At 43.2% G+C, this 17,912-nt stretch overlaps 1 protein-coding gene and 1 long non-coding RNA gene across 2 annotated transcripts in view; both read left to right on the top strand.

The window, feature by feature from the left end:
• Nucleotides 1-17,912, top strand: part of ZNF107 (zinc finger protein 107) — a 43,949-nt gene that overhangs the window by 6,388 nt on the left and 19,649 nt on the right. The gene's annotated exons all lie outside the window — the stretch shown is intronic.
• Nucleotides 9,148-14,955, top strand: LOC105500282. Its single transcript, XR_001000010.1, has 3 exons — nucleotides 9,148-9,236; nucleotides 12,132-12,250; nucleotides 12,408-14,955. It is a non-coding gene; the product is annotated as an uncharacterized LOC105500282 (long non-coding RNA).

Consider the following 17,912-nt stretch of genomic DNA (forward strand, 5'->3'; position numbering starts at 1 on the left):
TCTGGTCCTGGGCTTTTCTTGGTGGGTAGGCTATTAATTGTTGGCTAAGGCTAATATTGAGGTTGCAAAGGGAAGGGAGGTTATTAAAAGCCCAGTTAGTTCTTTCTTGGAAGCCTCCCCTGCTCACCCCAGCCATGGAAGAAGCCTTTATTCTGAGAGAAGCTACAGAGCCCTGGACATCGGGGGACCCACAGGCAGATGCAGTTAACATTAAGATGGAAGGGGAATGGGAGAGTCTTACTAAAGATGAAGTTGTTATCGTTTTGAGGCAGTATTTTACTTTTTGTAAAAACAGAATGAGGTTCCTCTAAAAAAAATTTGAATTTTAAAGGAATATTGCAACAGAAGGAAGTACCAACTATAAGATCTTTAAGAATTGCATAGTTTATGCAGACGAAGACTTTTTTCTTAGGGAGGAGCAAAGAAGTTCAGAAAGAAGATCACAGGGGAATGGCAAATGAAAGGTGAAAAAATCATATAGTAGATTAGAAAATGTTTTATCCTGAAGTCATCAAGTTTTTAGGAGGGACAAAAAATGGGATTGTATGTTGGCTGAAACTGAGGGTAGCTCAAAGTTCAGGAGCCTGTGGAAAGGAGATAAACTTAAGTGAAGTTTGATTAAGAAGAATTTTATTTTGACCACTAAAGAAAAATTCAGCTAATTTTTTAATATGAAAAAGAAGAAAATATGCAGAGTGAGTGTTTGGTTATTAAATAGTTAAGAAAAAGAGCACCATCAAAGTCATAATGGGAAGGGTGTTTCTTTTCATAAACTGTTCCTGGAGAACACAAAGGATGGGGAATTTTATTAATCACAGCTGTTCACCTGGATTATCTATGTGCTTCATCTTTCTCCACCTCTTTTCTTTGTCCTGTACATTTTTTCCATTTAAATTTTCCTGGGTAGTATATTGTATAATAAACTGGTCAACATAACTATAGTGTTTGCTGAGTTCTGTGAGTAGCTCTATCAAATTATTGAACTGGAGGGAGTTTATGGGAGTTCTAAATTTTCAAACAGTAGTTTTAGAAGCACAGATTGGCCCATGTGGTGTTTGGCATCTGCAGTGAGGACAGTGTTGTGGGACTGAGCCCTGAATCAGGGTCTGCTGACTCTGGGGTCGGAATTCAAATGTTAAACAATGTGTTAGTTTTGGAGAATTGCTTGATATTAAGCAAACTTTACAGATTTGGTGCCAGAAGAAAGATATCAAACAGGCCTGGCCTGGAGTGGAACTCTGGGTGTCTGGGAATGGGATGCTCTACTTTCCTGTACACAGACTGTCACACTGCCCATTGTCCTGTGATTCCAGGTCTCCTTCTATGGTGAGAGAGGACTGAAAACTTAGAGGAAAGGAGCTCTGATTATAGACCCACTTTTCTTGCAGCTGCCATCCCAGAATTTCCACCCACTCACAAACATACGCACTAGACATTGATGTGTCCACCCCCCTCTCAGGACTAGGCACCGCCCTCAGTTATTTCACTACAGCATTTTTTTATTCTAGTATTTTTTGCCAAAAACCCACAAAAGTGTCTACAAGTCTGGCATATTGCTATTCCCAGACACTGAATCTGCAGAGCAAACTGCTCTCTCTACCAACCGAGGGTTCTGGACCACCTGTTCATAATCTCATCTGCTTGCATGGACACAAATAAATCAGAGGACAGCCCCATCTGGGCCACTGTCTGTAGCACAAACCAGTCCTCCCACCTACATTGCATTCTCCCACACCCATGGATTTTTTTCCTTTTAACTTTTATTTCTGTTTTGGGGTACACATGCAGGTTTGTTATATAGGTAAAATTGTGTCACGGGGGTTTGGTGTGCAGATTATTTTATCGTTGAAATACTAAGCATAGCACCAAACAAGTATTTTTTTGACCCTTTTGTTCTTTCACCTTCCACCCTCAACTAGGCCTCTGTTGTGCCCCTCTTTGTGTCCATATGTTCTTATTATTTAGCTCTTATACATGAGAAAATATATTTATCTTTCTGTTTCTGCATTAGTTTTCTAAGGCTAATGGTCTCCAGCTCTATCCATGTTGCTGCAAAGGACATGCCCTTGTTCTTTTTTATCGCCACATGGTATTCCATGATGTTTATGTATCATATTTTGTTTGTATTAAATATTTTGTTGTATTTTATTTTTATTATAATTATTTTTGGAGACAGGGTCTCATCCTGTCACACAGGCTGAAGTGCAGTGGTGTGATCTTGGTTCTCTGCAGCCTCAGCCTCCATGGCTCAAGCAGTCCTCCTACCTCAGCCCCCAAGTGTGTACCGACAGGTGTGTACCATTATGCCCGGCTAATTTTTCTTTTTGTATTTTTTGTAAAGACGTGGTTCTTTCACATTGCTCAGTCTGGTTTTGAACTTTTGAGTTCCGGAAATCTACATGCCTCAGCATATGAAAGTGCTGTGGTTACAGGTATGAGTCACCGTGCCCTGCCATACCATATTTTCTTTATCCAGTCTACCATTAATAGGTATTTAGGTTGATTCCATGTCTTTGCTATGTGAATAGTGTTGCAGTGAACATGCATGTGCACGTGTCTCTATGACAGAATAATTTATATTTCTTTGGGTATAAACCCAATTATGAGGTGTCTGGGTCATATGATAATTCTGTTTCTAGTTCTGTGAGGAATCACCACACTGCTTTTCACACTGGTTCAACTAATTTACGCTCCCACAGGCAGTGTATAAGCATTCCCTTTTCTCTTCAACCTTGCCAGCATCTGTTATTAACAACAGCCATTCTGACTGGTGTGAGATGGTATCTCGTGGTTTTTCTCTGCATTTCTCTAATGATTAGTGATGAGTATTTATTTATTTATTTGAGATGGAATCTCACTTTGTCACCCAGGCTGGAGTGCAGTGGCATGATCTCGGCTCACTGCAACCTCTCCTGCCTGAGTTTAAGTGATTCTCGTGCCTCAGCCTCCTGAGTAGCTGGGATTACAGGTGCCTGCCACCGTGCCTGGCTAATTTTTGTATTTTTAGGAGAGACGGGGTTTCACCATCTTGGTCAGGCTAGTCTCGAACTCCTGACCTCGTGATCTACCCACCTTGGCCTCCCAAAGTGCTGGGATTACAGGCATGAGCCACCACGCCCGACCGAGCATTTTTTAAATTTGCTTTTTAGCCACATGTATGTCTTCTTTTGAAAAGTGTCTGTTCATATTTTTTTGCCTACTTTTTAATAAGGTTGTGTTTTTCTTATAAATTTGTTTAAATTTCTTATGGATGCTGGATATTAGACCTTTGTCAGAAGCATAGTTTGCAAATATTTTATTTTATTCTATAGGTAGTCTGTTGATAGTTTCCACTGCTGTTAAATAGCTAGTTTAATTAGCTATAATAGGTTATAGTTTATAATCTATTTGTCAATTTTAGCTTTTGTTGCAATTGCTTTTGGCATCTTCATCATGAAATCTCTGTCAGTTTGTAGTTAGAATGGTATTTCCTAGGTTATCTTCCAGGGTATTTTATAATTTTAAGTTTTACATTTAAATCTGTAACTCATCTTGAGTTGATTTTTATATATGGTGTATGAAGGGTACCCACTTTCAATGTTCTGTATAGTGTTAGCTAGTTATTCTAGCATCATTTATTAAATACGGAATTCTTCCCACATTCCTCTTGTCAGCTTTGTCAAAAGACCAAATGGCTGTAGGTGTGTGGCATTATTTCTGGGCTCTATTCTGTTGCCCTGGTCTATTGGTCTGGTTTTTTTGGTTGTTGTTTGTCTTTTTTTTTTTTTTTTTTAACCAGTACCATGCTTCTTTGGTTACTGTAGCCCTGAAGTATAGTTTGAATTCAAGTAATGCAATGCCTCCAGCTTTGTTCTTTTTGCTTAGAATTGCCTTGGCTATTCGAGCTCTTCATTGTTCCATATGAATTTTAAATCTTTTTTTTTTTTTTTTTAAAGTTCTGCTAATAATGTTTTTGGTAGTTTGGTGGGAGTAATATTAGATCTGTACATTTCTTTGGGCAGTATGGCCATTTTAATAATTTTGATGTTTTCTATCCATGAGCATAAAATGACTTTCCATTTATTTGTGTCATATCTAACTTCTTTAAGCAGTGTTTTTTAAATTGTTGTTGTAGAGATCTTTCACCTCCCTGGTTAGCTGTATTCCTAAATATTTTATTCTTTTGTAGCAATTGTGAATGAGATTGTGTTTTTGATTTGGTTTTCAGCTTGGATGTTGTTGATGTAGAGGGACGCTACTTATTTTTGTGCATTTATTTTGTATTCTGAAATTTTGCTTCAGTTACTTTTCAGTTTATGGAGCTTTTCTGTGGGGACTGTAGGCTTTTCTTGATCTGTTGTCTGCAAACAGGGATAGTTTGACTTGTTTACTTCCTATTTGGATGCTTTTTATTTTTGTCTCTTGCCTCATTGCTCTAGTGAGGACTACCAGTTCTATGTTGAATAGGAGTGGTGAGAGAAAGCATCCTTGTCTTGTGCCAGTTTTCATGGAGAAATGCTTCTAGCTTTGTCCATCCCGTATGCTGGTTGTGGGTTCCTCACAGATAACTCATTATTTTGAAGTATGTACCTTCAATGCCTACTTTGTTGAGGGCCTTTAATTATTTCAATGCGAAGGATGTTAAATTTTATTGAAAGCTTCTTCTGCATCTATTGAGATAATCTTGTGGTTTTTGTCTGTATTTCTGTTTATGTGATGAATCACATTTATTGATTTGTGTATGTTGAACCAACCTCATATGCCAGGGATAAAGTCTACTTGATCATACTAGATTAGCTTTTATGATTAGCTGGATTCAGTTTCCCGGCATTTTGCTGATGATTTTTGCATAAATGGTCATCAAGGATATTGACCTGAAATTTTCTTTTTTGGTTATGTCTCTGTCAGGTTTTGGTATCATATGATACTGTTCTTATATAGTGGGATGGGAAGAGAGCCTTCTCAATTTTTTGGAATAGTTTTAGGAGAAATGGTACCAGCTCTTCTTTGTACATCTGGTAAAATTCAGCTGTAAATCTCTCTGGTCCCGGGTTTTTTTCGGTTGCTTGGCTATTTATTAGTAATTCAGTTTTGGAGCTTGTTATTGGTCTATTCAGGGATTCAATTTCTATGTTTGCTCAGTCTTGGGAGGATGTATTTGTTTAGGAATTGATCCATTTCTTTTAGATTTTCTAGTTTGTGTGCATAGAGGTGTTCATAGCAGACTTCAACAGTTATTTGTATTTTTGTGGCGTCAGTGGTAATGCCTCTTTTGTCATTTCTAATTGTGTTTATTTAGATCTTATCTTCTTCATGAATCTAACTAGTGGTTTATTTAACTTATTAATTTTTTCAAAGATTTAACTCCTAGGTTTCTTGATCTTTTGTATAGTTTTTCATGTCTAAATTTCCTTTGGTACAGATGTGATTTTGGTTATTTCTTGCCCTCTGCTAGTTTAGAAGTTGGTTTCCTCTTGCTGTTCTCATTCTTTTATTTATAATGTCAGTTTGTTAAATTGAGATCTTTTAAACTTTTTAATGTGAACATTTGGTGCTGTAAATTTCCCTCTTAACACTGGGTCAGCTGTGTTGCAGTACTTTGTTCTCATTTGTTCCTAAGAACTTCTTGATTTCTCCCTTAATTTTATTGTTTACCCAAAAGTCATTCAGGTGCAGGTGTTTGTTTGTTTTTTGAGACAGAGTCTCACTCTGTCACCCAGGCTGGAGTGCAGTGGCATGATCTCGACTCACTGCAACCTCTGCCTCCCAGGCTCAAATGATTCTGTGCTTCAACCTCCCACAACCATGCCTGGATAAGTTTTGTATTTTTAATAGAGGTGGGGTTTCACCATGTTGGTCAGGCTGGTATCAAACTCCTGACCTCAAGTGGTCTGCCTGCTTCTGTCTCCCAAAGTGCTGGATTACAGGCATAAGCCACCATGTCTGGCCCAGGTTTTTAAATTTGTATGTAATTGTATGGTTTCAAGTGGTTTTCTTTGTGTTCCATTGTATTTTCATCAGGCTGTGATCTGAGTGTGTGGTTGGTATAATTTTGGGATGTTTGGATTTGCTGAGAATTGTTTTATTCTGATTAAAAATTGGTCAGTTTTAGAGTATGTGCCATGTGGTGATGAGAAAAATGTATATTATGTTATTTGTAGATGAAGAATTCTGTAGATGTCTATTAGGACTATTTGGTCAAGTGTTGCATTTAGGTCCTGATATCTTTGTTAATTTTCTGCCTCAATGATTTATTAGTGTCTGTGGGGTGTTGTAGTCTCCCACTATTATTGTGTCAGAATCTAAGTCTCTCTATACATCTCTAAGAAATTGCTTTATTCATGTGCATCTGTGAAAGCAAATTAAATCTTGGGACTCCAAACTCAGTGAGCCAAACAGAAAAGTTAATCTGAGAACTGGGTCACACAAACCTGCCTTTCCCTTTTGGTTCCTAAATAAGATGGCTACAAGATGAAAAGCTGCATACCTCCCCGCATATGTGTCCACAATAAAACATCTTTACCCCAAGGTGTTTCTGTTAAAATTTTATCATAGAAATGTAAATTGATAGTTTATAGGTTCAGTCACTTCCCTTTCCATCAGACTCAAATGCCTATCTGTTCCTCTGCCCCATTTTGTCTATGTTATCTTATGTAAAAATTCAGGTTCCCTGCATTTTTCTTCTGCCCTATTTGTCTATGTCATCTGATGTTTAAAAAAAAATGCAGATTCACTGAGCCAGACAAAGGCATGAATGACGGTATTTTTCTATACTCTTGTTACATGAAAATTGTGTACTTACCAATATCCCACCCTTTTACCTTTAAACTTGAAGTCCTCAAAATCATCTTGGAAGAAAGACATAGACTTGTCTCCAGGGCACACATCCTTAACTTTGGCAAAAAAACCTCCTAAAATGATCGAGATTTCTCTTGTCATTTTTCTTGATTAACAAACCCATAGATTTTTTTTTTCTTTTTTTTGAGATGGAGTTTCACTCTTGTTGCCTAGGCTGGAGTACAGTGGCATGATTTTGGCTCACTGCAACCTCTGCCTCCCAGGTTCAAGCCATTCACCTGCCTCAGCCTCCCAAGAAGCTGGGATTACAGGCATGCATCACCATGCCTGGCAAATTTTTGTACTTTTAGTAGAGACGGGGTTTCGCCATATTGGTCAGTCTGGTCTCGAACTTGTGACCTTAGGTGATCCACCCACCTTGGCCTCCCAAAGTGCTGGGTTTACAGGCATGAGCCACTGCACCTCGCCGGATTTTTTTTTTATAACACCTTTCTGTCTTCTGTTTTTTTTTTTGTTTTTTTTTCTGTTAATATTCTTTCAGTTGCATACAGTGTGCAAAATTAAGATGTCCAAGAGTTCAGCTGGGCACAGTGGCTCATGTCTGTAATCCCAAGCACTTTGGGAGGCCGAGGCGGGCGGATCATGAGGTCAGGAGATCGAGACCGTCCTGGCTAACACGGTGAAACCCCATCTCTACTAAAAATACAAAAAATTAGCTGGGTGTGGTGGCAGGCACCTGTAGTCCCAGCTGCTTGGGAGGCTGAGACAGGAGAATGGTGTGAACCCGGGAGGAGGAGCTTGCAGTGAGCTGAGATCGCGCCACTGCACTCCAGCCTGGGTGACAGATCAAGACTCCCTCTCCAAAAAAAAAAAAAAAAAAAAAAAATATCTAAAACCACTGTGTCTTTCACCTGATCTGGAACCTAAACATCTCATTTTCTTCTGTAATATGACGTGGCCCCAATATAAATTAGACAGTGGCTCTCAGTGGCTGGAAAACGGCACTTTCAATTTCTCTGTTTTGCAGGACTTAGACAACTTTTGTCACAAAATGGGCAAATGGTTTGAGGTTCCATACATCCAGGCATGTTTTACATTTCTGTCCCTCCCCAGCCCTTGTTCCCAATGCGATTCATCTCAAATTCTCCTTCTGTCCCTCCTGTCTGGTCTCCTACCACCCTCTGGCGACAGCGAGTCCTCCCTGTCCACAAACCCTTCCGATATTTCTCCTCCCTGCCCGTCCAACTCTGGTCCCAACCGTTCTCCAGACCCCAGTCCCCATTCTACCCATACTGCGCCTCCCTATATCCCTTCTGTCCCCACTCCGCCCCATACTCAATCTGGCTTACAATTTGGTCCCACTTCTAATCCCCCTCCTCCCACCCCTCTCTTTCCCTTTTGAGAGGTGGCTGGAGCTGAAGGAATAGTCTGAGTTCATGTTTCTTTCTCCCTGTCTGACCTGTCTCAGGTCAGCCAGTGTTTAGGTTCTTTTCCATCAGACTCCACTAAATATATCCAGGAATTTCAATATTTAACTCAGTCTTATAACCTCACCTGAAGTGACTTAAATGTCATCCTCACTTCTACACTCACTCCCGAAGGGAGCGAGTTTGGGCCCTAGCTCAGTCCTATGCAGATGACCACTGGCGCCTTGAGCTAGGTCTCCAGGAAGGTGCCAGGGAGGTCCCCCGTGAGGAGCCCCATTGGAACTGTCAAACAGGATCTCCTGGTATGGCCAGGCGAGATTATATGATCACTTGCTTGGTAGAGGGACTCCAAAAAGCTGCATATAAGGCAGTCATTATGGTAAGTTAGAAGAAACCACTCAGGGCAAGGATGAAAATCCAGCACAGTTTATGGTGTGTCTGGCTGCCACTCTCAGACGGTATACAACTTTAGATCCTGAAGGGCCAGAAGGCCAACTTAATGTGCATTTTGTTACCCAGTCAGCTCCCCATGTTAGAAAAAAACTTCAAAAATTAGAATCTGGCCCTCAAATCTCACAACAGGATTTAATTAACCTTGCCTTTAAGGTGTTCAGTAACAGGGAAGAGGCTATCCGGTGGCAGTGTATTTCTGAATTACAGATGCTTGCCTCCACTGTTAGATGAACCCCAGCCACACCAATGGCCTGTAGGGATTTCAAGGCGTCCAGACCGCAGCGCCCAGCAGCCCCTCCAGGGCCATGCTTCAAGTGCCATAAAAATGGCCACTGGAACAAGGAATGCCTGCAGCCTGGGATACCTCCTAAGCCATGCCCTGTTTGTGCTGGCCCTCACTGGAAGTCAGACTGTCTAACTCAAGCTGCCATCCCTAGAGCTCCTGGAGCTCAACCCCACAGCCCCCTGGCTGACTCCTTTCCTGATGTCATCGGCTTGGTGGCTGAGGAATGACGCTGCCTGAACACCTCAGAGGCCCCCTGGACCATCATGGACCTCAGGTAACTCTTAAGGTGGAGGGTAAGTCCATCCCCTTTTTGATTGATATGGGGGCCACCCACTCCACCCTTCCCTCCTTTCAAGGACCTGTCTCCTTAGCCTCCATGACTGTTGTTGTGGGAATTGATGGCAAAGCCTCCAGACCTCTCCAGATTCCACTGGTGTGGTGTCAACTAGGTCAGCACTCCTTTTTGCACTCCTTCCTAGTCATCCCCACTTGTCTAGTCCCTCTGCTCAGCTGAGATATCCTAACAAAATTGTCTGCCTCCCTCACTAGTCCTGGGCTACAGCCACACCTCCTTGCCACCCTTCTCCCCAACCCCTCACCAACCCCACAAGCTCCTCTTAACATCTCCCTTCCTCAGCCCCAGGGTCTGGGATATCACCTCTCCCTCCCTTGCTACAGATCACTCCTGCCTTGTCATCCCTTTAAAGCCAAACCATTCTCACCCTGCCCAATGCCAGTACCCTATCCCTATGCCACCCCTAAAAGGCCTAAAGCCTTTTTACCTGCTTTTTACAACATGGCATCTTAGTACCCGTTAACTCTGCCATCCTTCCCTTTCAAAAACCAGACAAGTCCTACAGATTAGTTCAAGACCTTCGTCTCATCAGTCAGATTGTACTTTCCATCCATCCTGTAGTGTCAAACTCATATACTCCCTTGTCCAAAATACCTCCCTCCACTACCTATTATTCCGTTCTCAACCTAAAAGATGCCTTCTACACCATTCCCCTACACCCCTCCTCTCGACCTCTTTTTGCTTTCACCTGGACTGACCCTGACACCCATCAGTCCCAACAACTAAGCTGGACCATTCTTCCCAGGGCTTCCGGGATAACCCTCATTATTTTAGCCAAGCCCTTGCCTGCAACCTACTCTCTTTTCAGCCTTCCTTTTCCTACCTCATCTGATATGTTGATGATCTTCTCTGCAGTCCCTCCTAGGAATCCTAATTCTCCCAATAGAATATCCTCCTACTCCTTCAGCATTTAGACTCTAAAGGGTACCGAATGTCCCCCTCTAAAGCTCAGATTTCTTCCCCTTCTGTTACTTACCTCAGCATAATTCTCCATCAGCACACCTACACTGTCCCCGCTGACTGTATTCAGCTAATCTCCTAGACCCCAGTCCCTTCAAAAACAGCAGCTTATCTCCTTCTTAGGCATCATCGGGTACTTCCGCCTCTAGGTACCTGGTTTTGCCCTCTTAACAAAACGCCTTTATAAGCTTACAAAAGGCAACCTAGCCGACCCCATAGACCCCAAATCCTTCCCTCATTCATCCTTTCACTCCCTGAATAAAGCTCTTGAGACAGCCCCCTCACTGGCACTCCCCGACTCCACCCAGCCCTTCCCTCTCTATATGCCAGAGGTAAAGGGATGTGCAGTTGGGGTCCTAAGACAAGGGCCAGGCCCACGACCAGTGGCCTGCTTATCTAAACAACTTGACCTCAGTGCTAGGCTGGCTGCCCTGTGTACGCGCTGCAGCGGCCACTGCCCTAATACTTCTAGAATCCCTCAAAAATCACTGATTACACCCCATTTACCCTCTGTAGCTCTCACAACCTCTGGAGTCTCATTTCTTCCTCTCACCTCACACACCTACTCTCCTCCCCACATCTCCTCCAGCTTTATTCACTCTTTATTTTAAACCCCATGCTAACCATTACTCTTGGACCTGATTTCAACCCAGCCTCTCACTTAGCACCCAACACAAGTCCTGAGCCATATGACTGCATCTCCTTAATCTCATGGCATCCTCCCCCTTTCCTCATATTTCTGTTTTTCCAGTCCCAAACCCAGACCACACTTGGTTTATCGATGGTGGTTCTTCAAGGCCCAACCAATTTTCGCCAGCCAAGGCAGGTTATGCTGTTGTGTCCCACACATTTGTTATCGAGTCTGCTGCACTTCCACCCTCCACCACCTCTCAGCAAGCTGAACTGATTGCTTTAACTCACACTCTTTCTTGCTAAGGGAATGCACATCAATATTTATACTGATTCCAAGTATGCTTTCTACATCCTTCATCACAATGCTGCCATCTGGGCGGAAAGAGGTTTTCTAACCACACAAGGGTCTTCCATTATCAATGCCTTTATCATAAAGTTCCTCCTTAAACCTGCTCTCCTGCCTGCCAAAGCTGGAGTTGTGTCCACTGCAGAGGACGCCAAAAACCGACAGACCCTGTCACTAAAGCAAATGCCCGCACCAATAAAACAGCAAAAGAGGTGGCAAACGCCTCAGTGTCTGCAGACATTCCAGTCTCTGCTCCAAAAGGCCAGTACGTTTCTTTCTTATCTATCATCCCTACCTACTCTTGTTCTGAAAGCCTGCTCTACTTGTCCTTTCCAACTCACAAGGCAAGTGGTTCTTAGATCACAGAAAGTTCCTTCTTCCTGCCTCAGAAGCACAATCTATTCTCTCATCCCTCCATGACTGCTTGCGCGTAGGGTACAAGCCTTTGGCTCACCTCCTAGAGCCCCTTATTTATTTCTCATCGTGGAAGTCCATCCTTAAAGCAATCACCTCTCAATGTTCCGTCTGCCACTCCACCAACCCCCAAGGTTTTCTTAGGCCCCCTCCTTTCACAACACATCGGGCCTGAGGGTTTACTACTACACAAGATTGGCAAGTTGACTTCACTCGTATGCCTCATGTCAAAAAATATAAGTACCTCCTAGTTTGGGTTGATACCTTCGCCAGATGGGTCATGGCCTTCCCTACTGGATCTGAAAAAGGCCGCAGCAGTTATTACCTCTCTTCTAACAGATATTATTCTCTGTTTCGGCCTCCCTACTTCCATCCAGTCTGACAATGGTCCAGCTTTCATTAGCCAAATCAGCCAGGCAGTTTCCCAGGCCCTTGGCATCCAGTGGAATCTCCACACCCCATACCATCCTCATTCCTTAGGAAAGGTTGAAAGAGCCAGCAGCCTCTTAAAAACTCACCCTCCAGCTCCGAAAGGACTGGATTGTTCTCTGACCACTTGCGCTCCTCCGAATCTGAGCCACTGCCCATGAACCTACCAGGTATAGCCCATTCGAACTCTTACATGGTAGTACTTTTCTACTCGGGCCCAACCTCATCCCAGACACCAGTCCTCTTGGGGACTATTTACCCAGTCCTCCAACAGGCTAGGAATGAAATCCGTCAGGTTGCTAACCGTCAGGTGCTAACCCACCCCAGATACCCAGCCATATGAGGACACTCTGGCTGGACAGCCCATCCTGATAAAGAGCTTAACCCCCCGATCTCTACAACCTCGGTGGACAGGACCCTTCTTGGTCATTTATAGCACCCCAACAGCTGTCCACTTACAAGATCCTCCTCAGTGGATTCACCCTTCCAGAGTAAAGCTGTGTCCATCTGACACTCAGCCTGACGAAAGTTGGAAGTACTCTCCTTGACCTCGTTAAAACTCACCCGAATTCCTGAAGAAACTTAAATGTCCTGCTCCTGTCCACCCTGCTGCTTCACCCTCTTCCTGCACTCTATTTGCTAAGACATGTCCTGGTTTCATCCCCAAACTCCCACCTTAGATTCTCTCTTAAACCGGATAGATGATCTCATCTTTTAGGGCACCCTGTATGACTTCTCCCCAGATGAGACGCCTCTATTTACCTTCCTACTCACTTTATCTATCCCTCCTGCTCCTTTGGCTGCCCTGCATGGCCGCACCCCCCACTTCCAGTAATGCCTAATTACCTCTACAAAACTCTCAACCCACTTTCTGTTAAACCAGTTCAATCCTTCTTTGGCAAAGGACTGCTGGCTTTGCATTTCTCTATCAGCTACCACTTACGTTGCCACTCCCATTCCCGCAAAAAACTGGGTAGTTACTAACTTAACCTACCACCCTCGTTATGAAGGAAAAAGCCCTTTCCAACTGCTAAATATGCAGTCATTGGCCGACTTCTCCATCAATGAAATGACCGAAAATACCCCGACAGGACATGCAGTTCAACTTTTAGGCTCCTACATGTCAGCCTCACCCATTACACAAGAAATGAAAAACCCATACACGGCCCTGTGACTACAAACACTGTCTTAACTTTCCAAGCCCCTTTATGCATCCAACACAACCTGTCATCAGGCCTACCCCTAGGTCACCTCCTGTTCCATCAGTGCAACTACACCTCGCAGCTTCAAGCCCCAGCTGACTACATTAACTTCCAGGTCTCGCAAACGGCTACATTCAAACAGCCTATCTACTTCTCAAAGCCCCCAGAAGTCATAAGCACCTTCCTGCTTAACAAACAATCTGGGTTTTGTAATGGCAGGCATACACACTGCATGACCGACCATTCACCCCTGGACCTCCTGCAGCAGCACTCCCACCACTGACGAATGCCTCCTTATCCCCGCTTTCAGCTACCCTTCTGAGTGGCTCCTAGTAGATACAAAATGATTTTTCCTCCAATGGGAAAATAAAACAGGGAGCCACTCAGCTTGTCCCAAACATCCCTTTTCAGCCACTCACGGGGGCCACCTTGGCATGTACCCTAGGGGTGTGGGAAAATGAAAACAACAAATTCACACACTTTTTTTAACATACACAGCCAGTTCTGCCTACCCAGCCAAGGCATATTCTTCTTGTGTGGAACTTCAACCTATGTCTGCCTCCCCACTAACTGGACAGGCACCTGTACCCTAGTCTTCCTAAGCCCCAAAATTGACATTGCCCTTGGAAACCAAACCTTACCAGTCCCTGTCAGAGCCCAAGTCCATCAGTGTAGGGCCGTGCAGATAATACTCTTGCTTATAGGACTAGGAATTACCAATGCCACAGGAACAGGAATAGACAAACCTGCTATTTGTCCCCTTCCCTGTCCTACTATTGTACATTCTCAAAGGATCTCTTAGCCTCCAAGACATAGCAAAATCCACCCTTACTCTCCAATCCCCAATAGACTCCTTAGCAGCAGTAACTTTCCAGAACCACTGTGGCTTAGACCTCCTAACCGCCGAAAAAGGTGGTCTGTGCACCTTTTTAGGGGAAGATTGTTGTTTTTACACCAACCAGTCTGGACTAGTACGAGATGCTGCCCAGCGGTTAAATGAAAAGTCTTCTAAAATCAGGCAACGTCTTTCAGACTCGTAACACCAATCTTTGGAGCTGGGCATTGTGGCTTCTCCCTAAAGCTTGGCCCCTCATTTCCATCATTCTCCTTCTCCTGTTCGGACCCTATCTCTTCCGACTGGCCTCTCAGTTCCTACAAAATCTCATTCAAGCTGTTACCAGTCAATCTATGCAGCAAATGCTACTCCTAACTGCCCCTGAATATCACCCCAACCCCAAGATCTCTCTCCCGATTAGGAGTCCATGCCACCCTAAGTCCCGCTTGAAGAATCCCTGAGAAACATCTCCACGTCCACTCCTTTTCTTATTAAAACAAAAAGACAGGAATGTCATATCCCAAAAATATGGCTGCACTATTGCCAGCAGGGCCATTATTACGGTGGGCCATTAAGAACTCTGGGAATGGCACATATGCCTCCAGACTTCCTGGAACCGGAAAACCTGCAACAACCAAAAACCACAAAAGAAGAACAGCGGGTTCCTGTCCCAACTGGTCGATCAACTTCTTGAGTCAACAAGTCCCAAAACTGTGTTGTAATTTTCCACTTGCCACTTTGCCCTATAAAGACTGCTCTCCCTCACACCTCCAGGCTGACTCCCTTTTCAAACTCAGCCCACTAGCACCCAAGTGAATAAACAGCCTTGTTGCTCACACAAAATCTGCTTGGGTCTTCAATCCAGACCACGCTGTAACACACACTTACAAAATTCTGCTGAGAATATGCCCGCCTTTATTCTTTGTGCTCATGTTTCTCATACTGAGGGTAGCTGTGCACTTTGGGTTTTTACAGAGAAATGTGTTTTAGGGGAATATTTTCTGACTGACTTGTTCAATCATCTAATCTGAGTTTTTTTCTGAAGATGCTTTTATCTTCTTTTTTTCTCTCAATATAATCATTTTCAGCTGTTTTTCTCTTGAATGCATTGGGTGTCTGTTTTGGAAGCCCTATTACTATCCCATGGTGTCTGTGAATGAGGTGGGCTGTCACAGTGAGAACTCTTGGAGCTATCTCTATATGGACTCTTGCTGGAAATCTAGCAGAGTGATTTCCATGTCACCATTATAAATAAAAAACTGAGGTTTAAACACTGCACCTATTCCCATTATTGTGAAGGTGCAGTTCTACCCAGGAGTCCTGCAGGCTTTCCTCCTGCAACTCAGGCTTCACTCTCTGATGTGGCATTGAAGTGCTGCTGTGGCAGTTGGGGTTATATATAGGGTGCCAGGTGTGAGCTCTGTGCTATGGACTCTGCCTCAGTGGCGGATGGTAGGAGTCAAGAGAGGACACAAGCCACCAGGAGATGGCAGGCAGGAGGCACCTGGCTCTAAGTTGCAGAATTACCTCTTGTCATGAAGATGTGAAAAGTTTATTTTGTCATTGATTATAACCAATTAGCGTATATGGATGGCCTTCCCAATTACCAGGTGAATTTAGGGTGAACTATGTATGACGTGTACTGTAACGTTTTCTACTTGTGGACTAATTATTGTGACTGTCTTTCTGTCTTTGCAATCTCTTCAGCAGATTGACTGTGATACATGTCACATTCTGGTTTAATTGTGTAATAAAATGGTTTTCTTTCTGTTCTGTCATTGTGGAGTTACTCTGGAGCTGGACAAAATTTTTCTTTTAGTTATATTTTCCAAACACTGTCTAGAATTACCACACATCATATAAACATATAAGGTGCCAACCAAGCTTTAACCTAGAGGAGGCTTTTCCTTTCAGGCTTTCAGTCAACTCACGATTGTGCTGCAAAATGCATGCTGTCCCCTAAATATGCAGGCAGAATTGTGTCTCTGCCTATTTGGTGTTATAGTCCTCTATAGTCACCTCTAGAGAGGCTAGGCCAGATTTCTACATACTTCACAGGGCAGCAATTAACCATTTTACCTCTTTAAATGACTCTTGTATCTTTAGACCAGAAACTGATTTCAGAGACCATGGGGCCCAGAAACCCAGAGTAACATGTGTGCATTAAGTAGACATGATAATCTCCATTTTTTTCCCTTCCTCCTCTTCTTTTTTTTCTTTCTTTTTTTTTTTTTTTGAGATGGAGTCTCACTCTGTTGCCCAGGCTGGAGTGCAATGGCATGATCTCGGCTCACTGCAACCTCCACTTTCTGGGTTCAAATGATTCTCCTGCCTCAGCCTCCTGAGTAGCTGGGATTACAAGCGTGCACCAAGACGTCCAGCTAATTTTTGTATGTTTAGTGGGGGGGGGGTTTCACCATGTTGGCCAGGCTGGTCTCAAACTCGTGACCTCAGGTGATCTGCCTGCCTTGGCCTCCCAAAGTGCTGGGGTTGCAGGTATGAGCCACCACACCCAACCCCTTCTTCCTCTTCTTAAAATACCCACAAATGTGCGGATGACACCTACTGCTACTGCACCCACCTAGGAACTAAATTTGCAGCTCCAAATTCTGAATCAGGGACTTAAGATTTGGGAAAAAAGAAAACCTGTTATTTGAGAAATGCAGATTCTTTTAGTTACAAGGTTCAGAGAACATTAAAATAATACCACAATTATGTATTTCTCTGTTCTTTGAGCTATGAATTTATCTCTTGAAACTGCTATTGCCACAAGTAGCTATAAATTTATATTAATAATGACACACTGGATCCTGTAACCCACACCCTATAGCTTAACAATGTATATCCAATCGATAATCAGTGTTTTTTTTTGTAAACAAATGAGAGTTTCTGACAGGCAACTTTGTATCAGCCCACTCTCTGTCCCTCTCTTTTTGCCTTTACAAATCCACTTGTAACTGCGCTAATCAAAGTGTAGGTTCTTGGCAACTTGAATCTTTGATCCCAGGTTACAATTCCCAATCTTGGCCCAAATAAACTCTCTACTTATATTCATGTAGCTTCAGCTTTTTCCTTTCAAGTAGACGTATTATTTAGAATGTGGTAGAGCAGCCTCTATGAGGCAATCTCTCCTTTGGTTGTACTACACTTGCTGGTAACACCCAAGAATGCAGAAGCAGGCTGATCCCACCTAGAATCTGTATGTAAGGTCTGGCCTCTACCTGGAATTTACAAGACAGGGCCAGACTCTGGATTGAGAATGTATAGGAAACCAACAGGAGGCATTTTCTGCATTGTGAGATGTCAACATAGACATCTTAAAGCTTCCCTTTGAGAGTGTTGCTCTTAAAACTTTTCAGATCTCGTTCAGTGACCTGCTACAGTTATGTGAGAGGGTCCAGGTGTAAATAGAATCTGATGACAGATTCTGTAAGAGTAAACAAGCATCTTAGGGGTGAGAGATGAAGGCCACAAAGTATCAAGAGTCATGATCACAATTATACCTACCCATAAAATGTAATACTGGAGTAGAGTATTTTTGTCTTTCCTTTTGCCCAAGAGCTAGCTAATCAGGACCCGTAATTGGAGCTCTGCTGCGGCAGTTCGATTTTTTATTTAGAATCAGCCTGAGTCTCTCCTGCCTGCCTTATCCTTGGGTCATCAGCCCAGGGTCACTGGGAACTCTCTCACAATCACCTAGGCATCTTTGAGATATTTGAGGATGTCCACAGGAGAATTGTATCTGTCTGAGAAGAGTGGTTAATTCTGCTTCTGTCTCAGTGTAAGAGAAATGAG

The sequence above is a fragment of the Colobus angolensis genome, unplaced genomic scaffold (genome assembly GCF_000951035.1).
Source record: "Colobus angolensis palliatus isolate OR3802 unplaced genomic scaffold, Cang.pa_1.0 Scaffold657, whole genome shotgun sequence".
Taxonomy (NCBI): domain Eukaryota; kingdom Metazoa; phylum Chordata; class Mammalia; order Primates; family Cercopithecidae; genus Colobus; species Colobus angolensis.